This window comes from Puma concolor, chromosome D1 (genome assembly GCF_028749965.1).
Source record: "Puma concolor isolate L17-30 chromosome D1, mPumCon1.1.hap2, whole genome shotgun sequence".
In the NCBI taxonomy this organism is placed as follows: Eukaryota; Metazoa; Chordata; class Mammalia; order Carnivora; family Felidae; genus Puma; species Puma concolor.
In genome coordinates, this window is record NC_141676.1 from 39,954,894 (window position 1) to 39,976,149 (window position 21,256).

General features: G+C 41.1%; 1 long non-coding RNA gene across 1 annotated transcript in view; it reads right to left on the reverse strand.

Annotated features, from left to right (window-relative positions):
• Positions 1–21,256, reverse strand: part of LOC147576601 (uncharacterized) — a 40,260-nt gene that overhangs the window by 12,848 nt on the left and 6,156 nt on the right. Inside the window, exons 2-3 of the long non-coding RNA XR_015241430.1 lie at positions 5,153–5,405; positions 4,127–4,328 (exon numbers count right to left, since the gene is read on the reverse strand). This is a non-coding gene — a long non-coding RNA (uncharacterized LOC147576601). The remainder of the gene's footprint in view (positions 1–4,126; positions 4,329–5,152; positions 5,406–21,256) is intronic.

The following is a 21,256-nucleotide window of genomic DNA, read 5'->3' on the forward strand; positions in this document are numbered from 1 at the left end:
TACTCAGTGCTTGGCCCTACTCTGGATGCTTGAGAAGCAGAATTCAACCTATGGTGGGAGTTTTTGTCACTATTTTACACTAAAATGTGAATGACTATTGGATCTGTTTTCCTTATAACTAGTAGGACTTATAACCACAGAGAGCACAGATATCCAGGTGAATGAAGGCAGTAGGGCCATTTTGGGCAGAAGGGCAGGGCACAAACAGGGTTGCTGAGGGCTGCCTCTGCCTATTTTGCAAAAATCTGTGTCTTATACTTTTTAAAAAACATATTTCCCAGGACCCCTAACACAGAGCTGTATATTCAGTCCATGCTCAGTAAATACTTCACTAATTTTTTCATTTGATGAATATTCATGTACCTGCTATCTCCCAGGCAGCAGGTACTTGTCAACTGATTGATCTGTCTAGCAAAACAACAACTCCAAGAGATCAACAACGTTTTTCTTGACTCACTATTTCTGAAAGGCACTGGTACCATAGGTCCAACAGGACAGGTTAAAGAGCCAGGCTCTGTGAACTATAGAGTATCACACAGATAATTAGGGATTTCCATTATTATCAACATCATTATGGAGCAGATTTGAGAGGTTCGAAATATGATCCTTGCTTCAGTTTCCAGAAGTCTAGAGCCTTGTGTTGATGAGGAAGGAACTCCAAAACTATTTTTTGAGCATTTGATCTTTTACTATATTCCCCAGACACTATGGTAGCTGCCGAGGATACAGCAGCGAACAGGATATTGTATTCGGTGTCCTCACGGAATTTACAATCCAGCAGGCTGAGGGCTGAGAGCCATGTGGTGATTATAATTTCCTCCCAGACCTGTGCTAGGGGTACAAAGATTAAAAAAAATAAAATAAAGGAGAACAACCACAACTCCTCCTTGCTCACAGGCTACTCACAAACACATAAATAAGCAGCTAGAATGACATACTAAAATTATCATCATCCAACATGTACTGGGACAGCTACAGGCACAGAGGAGGCTGCTGTTATTTCTTTATTTTTTAATGTTATTTGTTTGTTTGAGAGAGAGAGACAAAGAGAGAGAGAGGCAGGCAGAGCATGAGCAGGGCAGGGGCAGAGAGAGAGAGAGAGAGAGAGAGAGAGAAAAAGAGAGAGAGAGACGGAGGCACAGAATCCCAACCCGAGATGCCAGCACAGAGCCTGACGCGGGACTCAAACCCACAAACCTGTGAGATCGTGACCTGAGCCGAAGTCTGATGCTTAACTGACTGAAGCACCCTGGTGCCCCCACTGCTGTTACTTCTAATTGAAGAGAGGGTGTCAGAGGAAGCTCCAAGGAAACAGTGACATGGGCTGAGCTTTGTCAGAAGCTGAGTTCATCAGACGGATCTGTGAATGTTAAGACTTGATCCTTATGGTTAATGCTGTAGCATTCAAAATATCGAGCTTCAGGGGCGCCTGGGTGGCGCAGTCGGTTAAGCGTCCGACTTCAGCCAGGTCACGATCTCGCGGTCCGTGAGTTCGAGCCCCGCATCGGGCTCTGGGCTGATGGCTCAGAGCCTGGAGCCTGTTTCCGATTCTGTGTCTCCCTCTCTCTCTGCCCCTCCCCCGTTCATGCTCTGTCTCTCTCTGTCCCAAAAATAAATAAACGTTGAAAAAAAAAATCAAAATATCGAGCTTCAGAAGACACTCATGAAACAGAAACTACTGCAGCAAGGTGGATTTAGGCTTAATTTGGCTCATTTATATGTGCAGTTATTTAAAAATTAGTTCTCCCCTGATTTTGTTAAAATGTCCCCGGTGAGACCTTGTCATCAGTAACATACCACTGTGAGATCAGGGATTTGTTGACAAGTGTGGTTGACAGTCCACTTATTTTCCTTTTTTAACTTTTTCTCTCCTAGACAATGTTTACCAACCTGAACAATGGAACAGCAGAGAGAATGTGAAGGAGAGGGAAAGGAGAGAGAGAGAGGGAGGGAGGGAGGAGGAGGGGAAGGAGGGAAGGGAGAGTAAAGGAAGGAAGGCGGAAGGGAAGGAAGGGAGGGATGGTGGAAAGGAGGGAAAGAAGGAAGGGATAGAGATTATTCCAGGGACATGTTGATTTGGAGATTAGAATCCAGTGCAAAAGAGACACTAGTTTTAGGGGCACCTGGGTGGCTGTCTGTTGAGCATCCAACTTCGGCTCAGGTCATGATCTCATGGTTCTTGAGTTCCAGCAGGCTCTGTGCTGTCAGTGGGGAACCACTTCAGATCCTCTGTCCCCCTCACCCACTGGCTCCTTCTCTGTATCTCTCTCTCTAAAATAAATAAGCATTAAAAAAGAGAGAGAGTTTTAAAAAGGAACAACGTGGCCCAGCACCAAATAAGATGTGAGACAAGAAGGTTAAAAGAGTCAAAAGAGGGGCGCCTGGGTGGCTCATTCGGTTAAGCGTCCGACTTCGGCTCAGGTCATGATCTCATGGTCCGTGAGTTGGAGCCCCGCGTCGGGCTCTGTGCTGACAGCTCAGAGCCTGGAGCCTGCTTCAGATTCTGTGCACCCTCTCTCTGACCCTCCTCCGTTCATGCTCTGTCTCTCTCTGTCTCAAAAATAAATAAATGTTAAAAAAAAAATTAAAAAAAAAAGTCAAAATAATAACAACCAAATAAGCAGCTGAAAACAACCTGGCAGGAGTAAGTGAGAAAAGAAAGGCGATGGAGCAGTACCGAGTGGAGGTGACCTAATTCCAAAAACAGGCAGACTAGGCTGTTGCTCTACTTACTAGAAAAAAGGGGTAAAAAGCACGTAAAATTTTACCCTGTGCACAAAATCACCTAAAAATAAAGATTGCTTCAGCAGAGGGAAAGCAGTTAAAAATTGGCTGTTTGCAGAGAAAGAAAATGATCATTTCATATCCGGTGCAAAGTGAGCAGGCTGAAAACGGTCTTCCAAAGCCAGCTGAGCGCTGGAAAGCAGACCAGGGTAGTTTCCCGTCATTCTATTGAGTCTTTGACCCAGAGCTATTTCCCACTTTGATGGGGATTCCTATTTGTCCCCAGCTTGGGTTCCACTAAGAATCCCTTTTCAGCTATTTTGCAAGAGAACAGTTGGAATAGATTCCCAGGGAAGATGATGAGGCTGTCCTATTTCTGATTGCTATGGCTGACTCCTAGAAAGTTCCAACCCTTGAAATGTTTGGATCCCAGGCAGCTGCACATGGCTTGATTTTCAAATAGAGTCCTGGGACCGTCACTTCCCAGGGGATTTTCCCCTTAAGCTGCAAAGCGACAGGCGTCAAATGATACCCATCCTGACATGGGGAGCCCAGGGAGAATTTTTACGTTTCACAGCTGAACCAAACTTCACAATGCGCCAGGGAAGAATTGGTAAAAGGTTGAGCTAGAGCGACAGTCTTCAAATTGGAATACTAATGATGACCTTTAATGAAGCCTGACAGTACAATCTGTTTCTCATTGTTGCTTAAGTGCCAGCTCCCAGGCTCACCCTGGCTTTCAAGGAAGGGACAGACTGGGATAAATGGACCCTGCTGGTGAGCAGGCCTGAGCACAGCTGATCTTTCAGCCGGGATTAAATTAATTAAAGTGATTCTCCCAGCCAAAGAATTAGTCTTTTTATCTGTCATTATTGTATTGTTTATTAATCTCCAATGGAGGCTAATTGGTATCTGAGCTTTTGGGGATGAGGGATCTTGCAGTGATAGGGATGAAATTGTTCTCATTTGGAATGGGGAGAACAGGAAGGGTTGTCTTAGTTCTAGATGTGAAACGAGCTTGTTAATTTAAGACCTTCATCAAAAGACTACAACAGCCCAAGGCAAGAACAGTAAGGCAAAATGAACCTATATGGAAAAAGGTTTAGCTGTGTTGGCTTTGCCCCAGATTAGTAATCAATAGAATAGTAACTAAGAAACCTACTGAAGCCATGGCATTGTGCCAGGGAATTAGAGGGACCCATTCATATGCCGTGGCTCCTTAAATAGGGTGCACTTTAGTTAATGAGATGCCTGAGTCCCAGGCCCCAGAGGAATCTGGAAAAAAAAAACTTGAATACTCTTATAGTTCAAACTCTCAATTTAACAGATAATAAGGAAATTGCAATCAGTAGTGATGAAGTCTATCAAAACTGGGATCTTTCTTAAAGTGGGAAAAACATACCAGGCCAGGCTTGGAACATCCAGATGTCGGCTGGGTTCAAAGGGAATATGGTCCCTCTTTCTTCTCTGCTTTCAGTTCTACTCTCAGGATGAACTTGGAGGGATGACCCCCAGAGGGGATCTTGGGCCTGGTAAGAGCTGGGAGGAGTATATACCTCAGGCGTCTTGAGACATCCTCGCCAGGAAAAGAGAGAAACAAAGTTCTGTTTGTATTAGTAAAGGCTTTTTAGTTTGCAAGTGACAGAAATCCAATTGTCTTTTGCCTCGTGGCCACTCCAGGAAGGTATATTCTGGGGGAATTCCTGTTCTGAGGGCTGTACTGCTTTAGCAGTTCTCTCTACTGGTTTCAATTCTGGCATCTAGGGATTGCAAACGAAGCTGATCGATTTCAAGACATTATTTTGCAAGCTTGTGATCTCTCTGGCAACAACAACCCTTGAAATCAGGGTAGGCTGCTAGACTGTGAGTATTCTGTTAGTGGCAGTGGAGTAAGGTCCAAAGCCAGAAATCCTGTTTCTAACCCCTGAATAGAGACACCAGTCTTGTGGTTTGGGTCTCCTAGCAAGAATCTTGCCACTCTATTTCCCACCCTGATCACCAGGTGTCACCTTGGTGGCAAGCAAGCAAAATAATATCCTCAGGTAGGAAACAGTGCATGATCTCTTGCCTCCAGGCCACGTCCCAATGGATGGCTGTCTACGAGAGCCAGATAGGGATTACACAGCAGCAGGTGTTTAGGAGCAACAGAGAGGGTCAGGCTTCCCTGTTGCATGGTTATACTGAGGTCCCAATATTATTTTCTCTTCTATATTCTGTCTCCTTCCTCTGTTTGTACTATCCATAGGATTGCTAAAGGATTTAGGTTTTTTCCAACTCAAGGAGAAACAACCATCCCGAATTGTTGGCCACAGCAGAAAAAGTATCTCAGTAACGCCCCTTTGTTGCTGGTGCTCGCTTGGTATATGTTGGAAACTTACAAGGGCTCCGCCCTGTGGTGGAAACCTCCAACCACACCTATGAAGCTCACCTGGTAAAGGGTGGGGAAAATCCCAGGAGCTTCACACTGCAGGGGCCACTTCCAGTGCTGCTGCTGCCACTGAAGAGGAGGGGCGACCTGCTGGCTCTCATCTGGAGGGGGAGAGTCAAAAGACCTGTGTCTCACAGGACTCCCCTCTCTAAGTCATCTGGTTACAAAGCACGGGCTTTTCTTAAAGCTTTTTCTGTTGGCACCCACTTGTAGTTTTAGGGTAAAGGCTGCCCTAGGGCCTGAGACAGGATATCTAGGAGAGGAAAGAGAAGCAGTCTAGGAGGTCCATTGCTGGGTTGTCCCTCAAACAATGGGTTTCCTGACACGGTCCCCTGCGCCATCCCCCTTCCAGAGTCCTCTGATGGTTGCTTCACACGTTCTATACAGGGTTTTAGTTGTAGCCAATGGAAGCAGTGGAGTGAAGTATGCGTTTTCCATCCTGATCAAAACTCCTCTGTGTCTTTTTAACGTGTCTCCATTATTCTTTGAACATATCTTTGCTTTCTGATTCAACAAGATACTCTGGACCATATCTTCCTTGCCCTTGCCCTTGAATCAATAATTTCTCGAAGGAGCTCTGTGGTCCCTTTTAGTAGAGAATGGTATTCAAGACCCAAGATCTGGGCACTAGATCACTGTGCTTTTGGGTTTTGCTTCTTCTAGGCCCTTTCCTGCTCCAGGTTCTCTCGGTAGTGAAACTTTAAAAGAAGAAGCCACAGAGCCACAGACAATAGTGCTCCCTGCCTATTTAAATTCATCATTAAAAAAAGTAAAATTAAAAGTTCAATACTTGAGTTGCACTAACCACATTTCAAGTGCTCAAGAGCCACATGAGGACAGTGACAACCACAGAGAATATTACCAAGATGGAACACTTTTATCATTGCTGTGCCGATGTAGTAATTTCAGCCAAAAGGGTCTGCATTATCTATATTGTTTGTGAACATAAAGCATAAAACCTACATCAGTGTTTTCATAATATCTAGTTATTAGAGTAAATATACAACATCACCTATAACAGGCATAGCATACAACCCAGGATTTGCTTTAGAGCAAAAGGATGATCAATACCTTCAAACAATCAAGTTGCTTTTGCGGCTAGCAGTTTATCTATTTAGTCAGCATTAGCTCTCAAAGAAGAACAGGGATTATAACTGAGCATCTTCTTAAGAATGCAGTCCAACCACTTTCTTACACCATACACAAAAATAAACTCGGAATGGATTCAAGACCTATATGTGAGACATTAAACTATAAAGCTCCTAGCAGAAAACATAGGCAGTAATTTCTTTGACTTTGGCCTTGGCAACCTTCTTCTAGATATGTCTCAGGCAAGGGTAACAAACACAAAAATAAATTATTGGGTTTACGTCAAATTAAAGGTTTTGCACAGCAAATATTTATATTTATCATCATTTGTAAATGATATAATTATATGAGATAATGTACATATATAAGCTTAATATAAGACTTATAAGAGCTTAATATAAGATTTGGCACAAACAGTAAGTCCCTGTTACATTTTAGCCTTTGATTCCTTTTTTTTTTTTTAATGGAAGTTTAGTTTCTGAGTGCAAGTATATTTCTCTTTCTCCTTCTCTTATGCTGATGAATAGTAATTCCACAACTATATGGAGCCCTTTTTGTAAGCTCTCTGCATATATTATCTCATTTAAGCCTCAAATAACTCAGGGAGGTAAGTACCGTTAGATTAAATAACTTGCCTGGATCACATAGTTTCCAAGTAGTTGAGGACAGATTTTGTGCATGTAGTCTGTCTCTATAGCCAGGACTCCTAATCCCCGTGTGAGAAATTCCAAAACAAGTTGCAAAATACTTTCACACCAATTTATTATGTGAAAAGGTTCAGAAAATACTGATCCCTAACTATAAAATCTTGTACCTCATAAGACACACCTAGCACTCCAATACCTAGTGAAAAGAGAGGTTGGGGACACAGACTCAGAAACAATGTTGATGATTAATGGTGACGAAAATGATAGTACACACACATACAGTACTTATTTTGTATCAGATACTGTCCCTAGCACTTTATGTATTCTAACTCATTCAATTCACTTCAAGGTAAGTACTATTATTATACCCATTTTTTCAGAACAGGAAATGAAGCAGAGCGGTTCAGTGACTTACTCAACACTACGTACAACAAGTTTGGAATCTGGGATTTGAGCTCAGGTAGTCTGACTCAGAGTCCACGCTCCTACCCCCCATATCATATTGTCCCAAATGTTGCTATTATATGGCTGGTGATGTCTGTTATTAGAGAAACCATCCAGCCATGCCTACCACTACCATGACGAACTTAAAAATTACTAAAAATTGAGGCTACAAAGTCTTTAGCCTTATCTGAAGAGAAGCATATAAATAGAAAAATTTAAAGAGTAAATCCAGCTGCTGTGGGTATTCTATTCCCATAGGCTACTGGAATTCTTATTCTCCACCACCCCTCTCCCACATTCGCTTATTATTTCTTTATCATGCACACACACACACACACACACACACACACACACACACACACAGTTCCTTCAGAAAAACTCAACCATTATGTTTGTCTTTCTGAATTATTCTGACTCTTCGCACTTGAGACTTGTAGCTCCTTGAGTTGCAATATGCCTGAAACAAAAGAGGAGATCAGTTGAAACACATGAGTGGATTTTCTTAGAAAATTGCATGCTTCCATCACAGGGCTGATGTGAGGATCAAAGTGAGAATGTGCGTGATCTCGCTTTGAAAATTCTGAAGGCCTTCAGAAATGTAAGGGATCGTTATTGTCACCACCCTAAAAACAAAACCCCAAGCTCTCTTCCCAAAACAATTCCCCCAAACGCAATAATCAATGGGACGGCAGAGTTGTGGTTCACAGTCTTTCTTTATATTGTGTTGGACTTGAGGGTTTTGGTGGGTTTTTTCACAGCCATTAATATTTGTTTCCCTGGGGCTGCACAAGGCTTACACAAGCTCTTGGAGACTGTGCAGTAAGATTCATTTATGAATTGGCCAACAGATGACACATTTTTTTTCAAGGAAATTTGCATTTGTCATTGCAATAATTGAATTCACTGCTCAACACATGAATAAATTCCTCAAAGAAGTCTTTGTGTTGTGCTTGGGATTAAGAGTACTTCTTTCTGTCAAAGCAAGGCAAATTCTGCCTGAAATGAGTTTCTTTTTGCAGCACAAAAAAAAGTGACTTGGTGAAAGGATGTTAAGACAATCCTTTGCATATGATGACCTCCGTTGAACTAACTTGCCCTATGGCCTGAGTAAAGTCAGAACATTTCCCTTGCCCTTAGTTTTCCTAACTACCGAATGGGAGAGGGGCCTAGGATTTTGTGATTTCTTCAGACTCTAATATTTTATCATTCTATGATTCTTCTCTTCCGAGGTGCCCAAAAAATTAAATGCAGCACACCTAGTCCTAACAATAGAAAAACCTTAATGCTCCAGGAGTAAATGTGAGACTTATTTCATCCTACCTGCATTATAATCAAAAATATGTACCTCTAACTTTATAGTTAACAAGGTGTTTTCACATATATTATTTCATTTGATCCCTACCATAAATCTTTGAAGTAGCAATTTTTATTCCATTTTACAGATGATGAAATTGAAACTCAGAGGGAGTTGTTAAAAGTCTCTTCAAAAATTCCACACTTAATAAATGGTGAGCCCAGGACTCAAAAAGTAGGTCTGGAGGAGTATAATTTCACCTACTACTCCATGATGCCTGACAACTTATTATAGGAGGAGATTTTTATTCCCTCCTTATGGATTGCAGATGTCGGTATTGAAAATTAGGCCGGTGACGCATATATTCTTGCATGAAAAGATGATAAGAAACTGGCTGAGCAAGAAAGTTTAAATCTTATTGAGCCTATTTCATAAGCATTGTAAAGGCAAAAAATCCCACAAAAAACTCAAATGCTGTATCTCAACATTCACTCACTTATTCATTCATCCATGAGTTCAGCACGTATTTGTCAAGCATTTAACTATTGCTGGACTTGGTGTTAGGAGACATAGCATTATTCAAGCCAAAGTTCCTACTCTTCCAAAATGCATACACAACAGGAAAAACAGACAGATAGGAATTGTTATGATTCTTCTGCGAGGAAATATTTAGGGTGCCGTAGGAGCATAGAGAACAAGCACGTGACTGTCTGGAGCCTTCACAAAGGACTTAATGTTCAAACTGAGAACTGGAGGAAGAACAGACCACTGCTAACATAAAACAAGAGGGAGATGTTCTACATAGAAAGAACAGCATGTGCAAAGGCAACCCTTGGTTTTACTTTAAAAAAATTTTTTAAGTTTATTTTTGAGACAGAGAGAGAGAGAGAGAGAGAGAGAGAGAGAGAGACAGAGCATGAGTGGGGGAGGGGCAGAGAGAGAGGGAGACACAGAATCCAAAGCGGGCTCCAGGCTCTGAGCTGTCAGCACAGTGCCTGACACAGGGCTCGAACCCATAAGCTATGAGATCATGACCTGAGCTGAAGTCGGACACTTAACCGACTGAACTACCCAGGCACCCCTCCTTGCTTTTACTTTTTAAAAGTTACCCCCTCTTTCAAAAACAATGTTAAGATTGTTAAGCACAAAAATGATATGAGTATGTTGGGCCAAATGAAATGATATAAAGGTCTATATAAAAATAAGTTAATATTCTCTCTCCAATCCTCATGCCATTTCTACCAAACCAATATGAATTGCTCTTGTGTAGAATACTCTACCTCCTTCCTGTTGTTCTGCTTTGTGTAGCTAATTTGTTTTAAAATGCTTAAAACCAGACAATGTGACATTAACGTGTATTAGTTGGTTTAAGTCACAAGCCAAGAAAAGTCTGTTGCTTTAATTCAGATGTGGCTCCTATAAACTGCATCAGTAATCCTCATCTTTGACAATGCAAAGACATTTTGCTGATTAGTATAGTGGATGTTAGAAATGGGTTTTTCACAGGTGAAATTTGTAGCTTGTTTGCATGATAGATGTTTAAAATGGGTTTCCATTGGTGAAATTGGTGGTATTCAATGACTTACCTCAACTCTTTTAAGAGCCACTCCACTTCCATGCATGGATAAGGTTTAAAAGTCTAGCAAAGTCTGTATAGCCTGCTCCTTTACAGATGGTGTCTAAGACTTGATCCTAAAGGGTCCTGGTCCAGTTTGGGAGGATTTCTGATTGCCGGATATAGACCATAAAGGGAGCAGAATCCTGCTCCTGCCATATTATCACATCGGGCTCAAGGGAACCTGTCATGCAGGATGTTAAGTAAAACAACTGAAGGATCGAGCTCGACTTAATTGAGCTTCCATAACTGGTGATGTGAAATGAACTGTGTGTGCTTGCTGGCTATGAATGTCCATACATGCAGTGGGATTGAGTCTGAGACTCGCTAACTAAACCTACCTAAAACTTTTAAGGTTAATATTATTTACCAATATGACCCTAAAAGTGGTGCATAACTAAATTGGCTTAGACAAGTTGATAGTATACACAGATACACCCCCCCCCACACACACACTCATAAAATTTTATAAAGTAAAAACGTACCATACCAGATTCACTTCTCTCTCTCTCTTTTTTCATTTAATAAATACATCGTGGTTCATTTGGGTTGAGAGATAAAGATATCATGTAATTTGTTTAGAAACTGAAAATATTCTATAGATATTCTAAAAATATTTATTTTATCATTTGCTAGATACCACTACTAATGAATACTTTTCAGTTTTGTTTTATTTTTATTTCTATGATTATAAGCATTGCTATAGTAAGCACTCTTGAACTCAGAACGTTATTTTTAATGTTTTTATTTTTACGGAATATATTTTTTAAATAGGATTGCTAGAGCTAATGGAAATTTCATATATTAAAATGAAGTATATTTTAATATATGTTGCCAGATTACTTTCCAAAAAGGTTGTAGTAATAGACAGATTACCCACATCCCATTAATTTATGGGAGTAACAGTTTTCTAGCATCTTCTCCAATTCACAACGATATTGCTCTTTTTATGTTTTGCCAGTTTGATGGGTCAAAATGATACTTCATTATTACTGTATTTGGTATCTCCCTGATTGCTGAGGTTAAGTGTTTTTTTCTTGTGTTTCGGGACTTTTGGATTTCCTCTTATGTGAATTTCCTGTTTATACTATTTGCCCAATTCTAAGGTTTGCTTTTAAGATTTATGGGAGCACATAGTATAGTAGAAATATTAAGCTTTGTTTGCCATGTATTTCATATTTTTTCCTAGGCTACCACTGCTTTTTAAATTTTGTCATGGTATATCTGTCACATAAAAAACATCTCTCTTTTGTTATAGCTTCTGGGTTTCCTGTGAATAGGAACATTTCCAACCAAACAGGTTTCTACAAATATTTTTCTAAAATTATAATTTTATTTTAGGGGACCCTGGGTGGCTTTGTCAGTTAAGCATCCAACTTTGGCTTAGGTCATGATCTCATGGTTCATGAGTTCGATCCCCGCGTCGGGTTCTGTGCTGACAGCTCAGAGCCTGGAGCCTGCTTTGGATTCTGGGTCTCCCTCTCTCTCTGCCCCTTCTATGCTTGTGCTCTGCTTCTCAAAAACAAATAAACGTTAAAAAAAATTTTTTTAAGTAAAAATAAAATTATAATTTTATTTTAAAACATTGAAATGTTTAATCCACCTATAATTTTTATATAAGGTGTGAGTTAAGGGGGTCTTTTTCTTCTCGAAAGGTAGTCAATACCATTTATAAAATGAAACATTTATTTTTCCTAAAATGGAATGCCATGTCTCATATCTTAAGTTCTCAATGCATTAGATCTTTTTTGAGATTTTTTTATTTGGCTCCAATGCTTTATTTTTCTTTTATTTTTCTATGCTCTTGCCAGTCCTATACTGTGAGAGCAGTAGACTTATGGTAAGTCCTACTTTCCTTGGCTGGTTGTTATTTAATAAGAAAAATGAATTAATCAAGTGAAACAGCAAATTATTTAAATTTTAAAAGTGTATTATTCAAATGAAAAAAGGAAATGGAAACAGGCAAGTCAGTTTTACCTAACTGAGCGACTTTGGAAATTTCCACTGCTTCTCTCACTGTTAGTTTGCTCGTCTGAAAACTTGGCATTTAGAATCGCCACCTACCCCACAGGTTTACTGTAAGTAGCTAAGGAAGCTAGACATAGAAAATAATTTTGAATTCCAAATGGTGTCACAAATGTCAATTATAGTTATTAATATATGTTGAAATACGTGGGATACCTCTTTATGGACTATGTTTGGATCTGTAAGCATGATCTGTAACCATTTTACCAAGTGTCATGAGCCTGCTCTCATTTCTCATTGTCAGAATAGAGGAATGGTCTACAAGGCATTAGAATCACATGTGCTGTCAAAGCCCTGGCCAACTAATTGGAAAGAACTACAGAAAACAAATGCCGGTGATGAACAATGCCGGGTGGAAAAGCTGCCTCCCCAAATCCCGAGGTTAAATAGACTTAAGAATCCCATGTTGTGGCCTTGCCTGGGGAGGATTCTAAGAGGATCATTCCCCCATGGCAGCCTGGGTAAAGGGTGAAAGGTTAACAGGCCAATCCCAGGACAAGGTGTCGGCCCAAATTAGGTGTTTAGAACATTTGCTGAAGGACTTAACTCTGCTGAGTTCTTTATTTCCAACAGAAAAAGTATTTAGCGAACAAAAAAAAAAAAAAGACTTTTGTAAGGAAGAATTCAAGAAATCTAGTTGGGTCCTCTCTTCTCCAAGGGAACCAAAAACGTTAAAAATTTCACCCCTATTTCAAGGAGACAATTAAACATAAAAAATGATAAAGCTTGTTTTGTGTTCTGAGTTCTCAGCATCAATTGGCACAATTCCCTGTTGAACAACTTTCACTTGGAATTACTCTCCCACTGAGGCCAAGCAGAACTTCCAAGAAGTACCTACAATTGCCTGGTACTCTGGCATCTAAATACTTCCAATATCTTTCCTACATTTTAGGACTATGAATTCTCCAGTGAAATCCAGGCTTGGGGAAAGGGCAGGAAGAAGGAGACCATTTTAGAGCTGGAGGAAAGAAGAGTGTAATTGGACACCTGCCCCCACCCCCTAACCCCACGCACTCCAAAGGCCAGAAAAATTTTCTTCAGTCATCCTGCAAAGTACTTAAGCACTGACTTTGGCTATGTTGTTATCCAAAGATGGAATTCTAGAGCAATGAGATCATGTGCCTGGAAAATGACATTTTTGAAGGGAGAAAAAAGCATTTCTTCAGGCATTTGTACAACATACTCTGAAAAGGTACCTGGTCAGTTTCATCTAGCACCAGAATTCTCATATCACCACCCTGAGTTCTGAAGGTGTTGGCATAGATAGAACACACAGAATCACATTAGTGAATCCATAGGAAACTGACACCAATCAAATGAGAGTTTTCCTTGATTTTGCAATGACAGGGCAGAACATTTTAAAAACCAAAGTTTTTGTACATGACACTGACTCCAAACTCTATAAAGTACAAAATTGAGAGAATTTAGTGTATGGATCCAGACAAAAGGTAAAAGGGGGAGGGGCAATGGCGGTGGCAAATACTCAGTTTGCAGAAGGAACTGCAAATAGAATTCTTTCAGACTGCAAGGTGCCTTAATGGATTTAAATATGATATACAGGAAACAAAAAGGTGAGTCGTGTACCTTCTGTGTAAGCTAAAATAAAATGCCTCAAAGGTAAACAACAAGCCTGAAGCCCCAACCCTTAGCAACGTGAAATTCTTCTCATCTCTGGCCTCTTGTAACCAAGTGCACATTTTCAAAAGATGGCTGATGGAGATCGAGGTGCTATTTGTAGAAGATGGAACAAAGCTATCTCTCCTGGAGAGCCATCCCAGATGATCTCACACATTCCTAGCTGCTTCTCCCTGTATTGCTGCCTGCGGGTACCTCCATGGAGCATTTCTGTCTCAGTATCCTGCCTGCGACCCTTCAGGGGGCTTTGGGCTTTGTTTCCCTGTACCTGGTCAAGGGCCCAGGACATACTAGTTTTCAAGTGGAGAACTGAAGGGACACCATTTTAGAAAGGTTTTGTCTCTGCTGTTTTTCTGCTAGACCCCATTTACTCACGTTCCATATTTTGCCTCTGAATAAGCCAAAGAAGCTATGTTCCCATTTAAGGGGGAAGCAAGAAAGTTAATCATTTTCTGACTTTTGTCCTGAGCCCCAAATACCTGTTAACACCTAAGAAGAGCCAGATCCTAAACATGTTCCAAGATGTTAGCTTCAAGCAAACCTCAGCTAACATTGGCATCAATACCCCTACCTTCAGCAATTTGCCTGACACCTTTATAGGACCCTACCCTAAATTCCCAAAAGAACACCTACCCTGGACCCCTGTCCAATATAAATCCCTAACCCCAAGCGACAATGAGACATTCTTCTCTCCTTTCCTAGTCTCCCACACGCTCCATCTACTATTCTGTCACTCATACTATTCAATAAACTGTTCCCACTTTCTCTGGCTTGCGTTTGATTTCTATCCTGTGTGAAGCCAAGGACACCACTTGGCTGGTCCTGTGGGACCCTCCCCTGGGTTCTCGGACCTGGCTGGCCTGCATCAGTTTAATTAAATTTTGTCAAATAAAGTAAGCAAGGAGGGGGAGGCCCTCATTAGCCCTAAACTCTGAGAAAGGTGGGTGCAGGGGCTGCATTTATCCAACAAGTATTGATTCAATACCTGCGACTTACCAGACACTGTGCTAGGTGCTGGGATAAAGACAAGTAAAACTACCTTCAGGCAGTTTATAATGGACTAGAAATGGACTAGATTATAGTGAAGCCAACATGAGTTACAGCATTGGAAATGATGAAGCAACATGGAGAAAATACAACGCAAAGAGGAAGGGGATGTCCCGCCAGAGAAAGGAGGTTTGAATCCTTCCTCAATGTCATTCACGAGCTGGTTAACTTGATAACCAATTCGTATTAGTCGAACCTCTAATTATGTCATGTAACCTCTGCGTCAAAGTCTGAATAATACCCACTTTGTTAAGTACCTTTAAGAATCAATAAGATAAAGCATGTTATAACATCTAGCAATCTCTGGCATGGAGCAGGCATTCAGGTGTGTCCATTTTCTCTTTGCCTTACTGAAAAGTAAGGGTAGGATATAAAATTATTTCCAGCCTATGATGACAACTACATAATAATTATGTATGTGGGGGGGCCAACACTGAGAGAGACCATGAAAGAAATAATAAAAACTGTGTGGAGGGGGATTAGAGGTAATTTGTCTTTCTTTCCTCCCCCCTTGACCTGAGGCTTTTTATTATGTCTCACTGATCCTTGCAAAATAAATAAGAGTTATAATTTTTAAAAGTCCAACATATGGTGGGGAACCTGGGTGGCTCAGTCGGTTAGGCGTCCGACTCTTAATTTCGGCTCAGGTCGTGATCTCACGGCTTGTGGGTTCAAGCCCCACACGGGGCTCTGCGCTGACCATGCAGAGCCTGCTTGGAATTCGCTCTCTCCCCTGTCTCTCTGCCCCTACCACGCTTGCTCTCTCCCTCTCTCTCTCCCTCTCTCTCTCAAAATAAATAAACTTAAAAAAAGAAAAAAAGTCCAACGTATTGTAAGATTGTTCCCAGGAGAGTAAGAGATACTCCTTATGACAACAGGCATGTAAATTTACTATTTTCCAGAAAAGATAGTTTGTAGAAAATCAACTCATAACATGTAATGGTCTTTCTTCACTAAGAGAACATTAGAGAACTCTTAAAGAGATCTAAAATTCTCTAAGCCTGATTTTGCCCTTTACACAAGCCCTTCTTTTCTTTCTGTTTGTGCCAAAGATCACTTGCATTTCAAAAACCCTTGGACCAAAGAGAACCCTCACAGAGCATGGAGAAATCCCCAGTTTTGCCCAGTAGAGAGAATGTACCCATGAGTGTACCCATCTTCCCCTTGGTTCTCAGGTTCACACATCATAAGGACTAGGAAGATAACATCAACACAGGGGTTGGGGAGTGTAAGACCACAGAGAATGATGGGGCCTGGAACAAGACAGTTGTCAAATTCTAAACTTTCAAACCACAGTGTCAGCTAAAGAAAACTTCTGAAACTGGACTCTCACTCATCAGCCTTTTGCCCGTGGATAAATGTGCTAAGACCCCTGGGGTCAGAGTGATCTTTCTAAGTTGTAGATCAGGTCATGACCCTGCTTAAAGGCTTCCTGTGGCTCCTGGATGCCACAAAATATGTAGGGAGGGGACAAGGCCCCCACCTACTCCTGCAGCTTTACAAGCTGTCTTTGCCCCAGCTTGCTCCCCTCCTGCCACACACACACCTCATGCCCCGTGGTGCTGACTCTCCCACGGAAGGCCAAGTACATGTCCTCTTGGCTTTGCACTTCTTGTTTGATCTCTCCTTCCCATCACCTTCATCAAGCAAACTCCTACTCCTTGTTTATGACAAAAAGTACTGTTCATTAGACCAATGGTTCTTAAACTTTTGGTCTTGGGACCCCTGGTCACTCTTACAAGTTATTGAGAATGACAAAGGTTTTTGTTGGTAAGGGTTATATATCTCTTGAGACTTGCAGTATGAGAAGTTAAAACTGAAAAGCTTAAGAATATTTATTCACTAAAAGAAACATAATGCATCCGGGGGCCCTGGGTAGCTCAGTTGGTTAACTGTCCGACTTCAGCTCAGGTCATGATCTCACAGTCTGTGAGTTCAAGCCCTACATCAGGTTCTGTGCTGACAGCTCAGAGCCTGGAGCCTGCTTTGGATTCTGGGTCTCCCTCTCTCTCTGTCCTCCCCTGCATTCTCACATGCGCACTCTCTCTCTCTCAAAAATAAACATTAAAAAAAATAAAAAATAAAATGTTTACGAATGAAAATATAGCAATAATTAATTTTAAAAATGAAGTTTCAGGGTTTTTTGTTTTTTGTTTTTTTTTTTTTGGATCCTATAAGTGTGTTCCATGATGGTGATATTTGGTTTGGGCCAGATATCGATGTTACACTAGACCTTTTAGCATTTGATATTTGTCAATCTCTTATTGCTTATTGCTTTACCACATATATTGCTTATCTTTGTTCTTTAACTGAACTTTCTGAAATGATATTGACTGTACATAGTCTCCTGGGCTTGCTTTTTTTTCATTGAACATTATATTTGAGATTTGTTTTCTTTACTGCATCATATTTTATGCATATGCCTCAATTTCTCCATTCTGTCAGTAGACATTGGTGTTGTTTCTTGTTTTGTGTTTTACTATTATCAGTAAAACTTTTCTGAATATTAAAAAATTTTAAATAAAAGCAAAATACATAGCATTTTTTTTTAATGAAAGTAACTATTTTCCAAAACAAAACATGTTTGGTAAAAGAGAGTGGCTTTGTTTCACATTTTTGCAAATCCTGTTAGCGTGTGGCTCAGTAGAGGACAGGTGCATTCTCCTATCTGCCTCTGCACTTGGTCTGTTGGGATACATTGTTTTGGTTGCAGTGTATGAAGACTATCTGGCCTCACAGATATGTGGCTGGGTGAAAAAATGAGCATTTTAATAAACATTTCATGTGACTGGGTTTTATTCTTCAACATTATACCTAAAGTAAACAAGCAGTAATTTCTTCTTTCTCTTAAAAAAATTTTTTTAATGTTTATTTATTTTTGAGAGAGAGACAGAGAGAGCCAGGGAGGGACAGAGGGGGGGGAAGGGGACAGAGAATCCAAAACAGGCTCCAGGCTCTGAGCTGTCAGCACAGAGCCCGATGCGGGGCCTGAACTCTGGAAGTGCAAGATCATGACCTGAGTTGAAGTCGGGTGCTTAACCGACTGAGCCACCTAGGCGCCCCAACAAGCAGTAATTTCTTAAAGGTTAGAGTTGCAACATGAAATTTGAAACTGTTTTAATGGGATTTTCAAACCCCTTGGTCTATCTGGCACTCTGAATGGATTTTTTTTAATCCATGCCTGATTTTATAACATCACGCACTGATCATTTGGAAAATATCGGTTCACTCAGGCAGATCTTCCAAATGTTGACATATTTCATGATACAACTTTGAAATATCACTTGCACTAATATCACTACTAATCTCATATAAGTCTTTATATTGGGATGTGTCAAATTCACGACGGGGGGAGACAGCTTTCTAAGGTTTTAATTTTTGCTTGAAATCTCAAATTTTACCATTAGCAACAGATACGGTGAGTTGTAATGACAGATCCATCTCATTCATTTGCAAGAAAATGTCTGTCAAACAACCAGGTCTGAATAAGCATAGCTTGTCACTCTTTCAAGTCAAAATGGCATTTCATGAGAAAGCAGTTAGTTCAGTTCAGAACTTAAACAATCACTCAGTTCTTGCCTTGTAATCATCATGTTTTGGTGTGAGGACATGCTTTATATGCACTTCCTCAGTCGTCACACACAATATTAAAAAGACATGCATTCAAGGGTCAAGGTTTGATAAAATTAATGATTTTTACTGCTTCATCAAGGAAATTCTTAAGAGAGGCTGGAATTTTTTTGTTTTCCTGCAAGCGAGTGGCAGGAGAACACAGAGACTGTAACAGCGTTGATCTGGGCTAAGCGTCCAGTTACACCACCATTGTTTCTGCACCAACGGGGCAAATGTCAACCTGGGAAACAAAGGCAAATAGCATCTTAGCATAAAGTAAAAATTTTCTGAGACCTCACAGACTCACGATGAATGACTGTGCTAGACTATAAGTAACATGGGGGCAAGACCTGTGTCCAGTGGGGTGCTGGAGCCACCTCGTGGCTCGCGAGAGCTGACTCGTTAACTTTTTGAGAATTCTTTGCAAGACGCTCGACGTCACATTGGCCATTTGGTGTGATCCAGGGTAGGAGCATTTACTCCAAAGAAATCAGTGGACTCATGAATTAGGGCCTTTTTTTCCTCTTCTAGAGAGCTGATTGTTAAACATGTCTATGTCCCTATTTCTTTGTGAATCAAAGTAAGTGGTGAATGATGTTGAGTCAGACTCCCTCTCACTGCTCCCCGGCAGTTTCTCAGGCCCTTCCCCCCGTGGGGAAAGAAAAAAGCCCCTACCAGAGGCCACTCTGATGTCGCTGTGTATGCCTAAACACCCAATGGCCGGATTTATTAACTTCATATCTTTAGCAAGGAGTTCATGTGAGACCTACCACAGGCCTAAAGATGGCTCCTGCTGGGCCCCCAGGACGAGGACAAATGTTTAGGCTAAGAGTGCAAGCGCAGCATGAATAGACCTAAATTAGGCCGGGCCTAATAACCCGTTTACTAACACCTGTATTAGTCCTCTATCACTAGGGGTGAACTGCTGTCGGACAAGCCATAATCCCATAAGCTTTTCATTTGCATATCCCTCATTAGCTGATTAAAACCTGAAGAAGGCAGGTTTCTACAGCTGGTGGGCCCATTCCTTCACACTGTCTGCCTGGGTGGTTTGGGTAATGAAGTCATGTGGGTGGATGTGAGGTTTATATGTATGGAAGGGATTAAGAGTATTAGGATTTGTGTGAGCTGATGTTGCCATATTCTCTCTACTGGAACCCAGTAATTGGATGGGAGGAGAAATGGCAGACCCATTAGTTTTGTCTGTTTACTCAGGAGCAGGGTGCTAGAGATTCAATTTTGCTTTCTTTGGCTCCCTCGCCTTTGTGCAGCGGGCCCGCTTTGTCTCCTCTGGCCCTGAGCACCTCCAAACACCAGCCCTGCTAAGGCGATTCAGCCACAAAGGAGAGACGTCGGTGCCTAGGGGCCCAACGAGGAGAAAACGCAGCCCCGACTCAAGTACTACTTGAAGGCAGTCCCATCCTGCTAGTCCAATCCTGGGATACAGAGCAAGAGATAATTGAAATTTATCAACACTTCTGGGGTCCTTTTTTGATTATTTTATTAGTTCTCCACGTTTGGGATTAACAATCCTCAGCATCAAACGCACCGCAGGCTCCTTACTTGGGAAATGAATGGTTAGACATTTCGGAGTCTTAACAAAGCAATTGTATTTGCCGGGTTTGCATAATTTTAATAGACGAAACATAACACGAAGAAAAAAAATCCATTTCCTGTGCTGTTTGTACAGCTGGAGACAGAGCTCCTTGTGCCTGATGATGTAAGAGATGAGCCATTGTCTCGCTCCTAACCCCGACAATGCGGTCCCACTAATGTCGTTAACAAAACCGGACCAGGCAATTCTGAAAACTTTGAAGCTGAACATTGTCTCCAAAGTGTATGGGGCGCCACAGACGGAACGATGTTTATTCATCAGCAGTGCTGGGGTTTGCGAAGCTGAGAGATAACTGGCACCAGGAAAGAGTGAAGAAGGGGAATGTGGACGGATCACAAGGCCAGAGTTTGAAGCCAGGGAATACAGAAGGGAAACGCGGACAAAGAATTTTATTTTTCCTCCATAAAAATATTGGAGAAGTATAAGAGGATATTTCAACTCACTTCGATTCTCGGTGGGTTGATTTTATATTTTTAGTTTTCTTTATTAAAAGCCACAGCCCCTGCACACACACCCCAAATTCTGATGTGAAATGGACAGTGCAAATACTTTTTATCAATTGTTGAAATATTCCATTTCAATTAGGTTTATGCTTCTGAATGTCTTTACCGAAGGAACACATTAAAATATCCACCAAATGCAAGTCTGAGTGTCTGAGTTTGGTCATTTACGGGGTTTTTAGTGAAATTGGCTAGTGGGATTCAGGGATTCAAATGAGACCCCTATAAGCAACAGACAGAGATTCGGCAAGACCAGTTGTTATAAAAGGCTTCCCACTGTAAAGTCAAATCTTTAAAAACAAAATGAAAAACCAAGCTAGCAAGCCAGAAAAACAGATGAATAAAAACACCACACCATAATCATCCTATGGGCACATTGATGTCCAGCCTGCAAAACAAAGATTTCCATTTCTATCTCCCTCTGCCTTTATTATTTTAATTACTTTGTCCACTCCTGGTAAGATTTTAGTAAAAGCGGTTGGATCATCCGTGTTGGATGCTCAATTTAGCTAACATTTTTGAGCCCCCACCCTCTGCTGTGCTTAAATTAGTTAGCAAAGACATTCACTCGACAAATCATG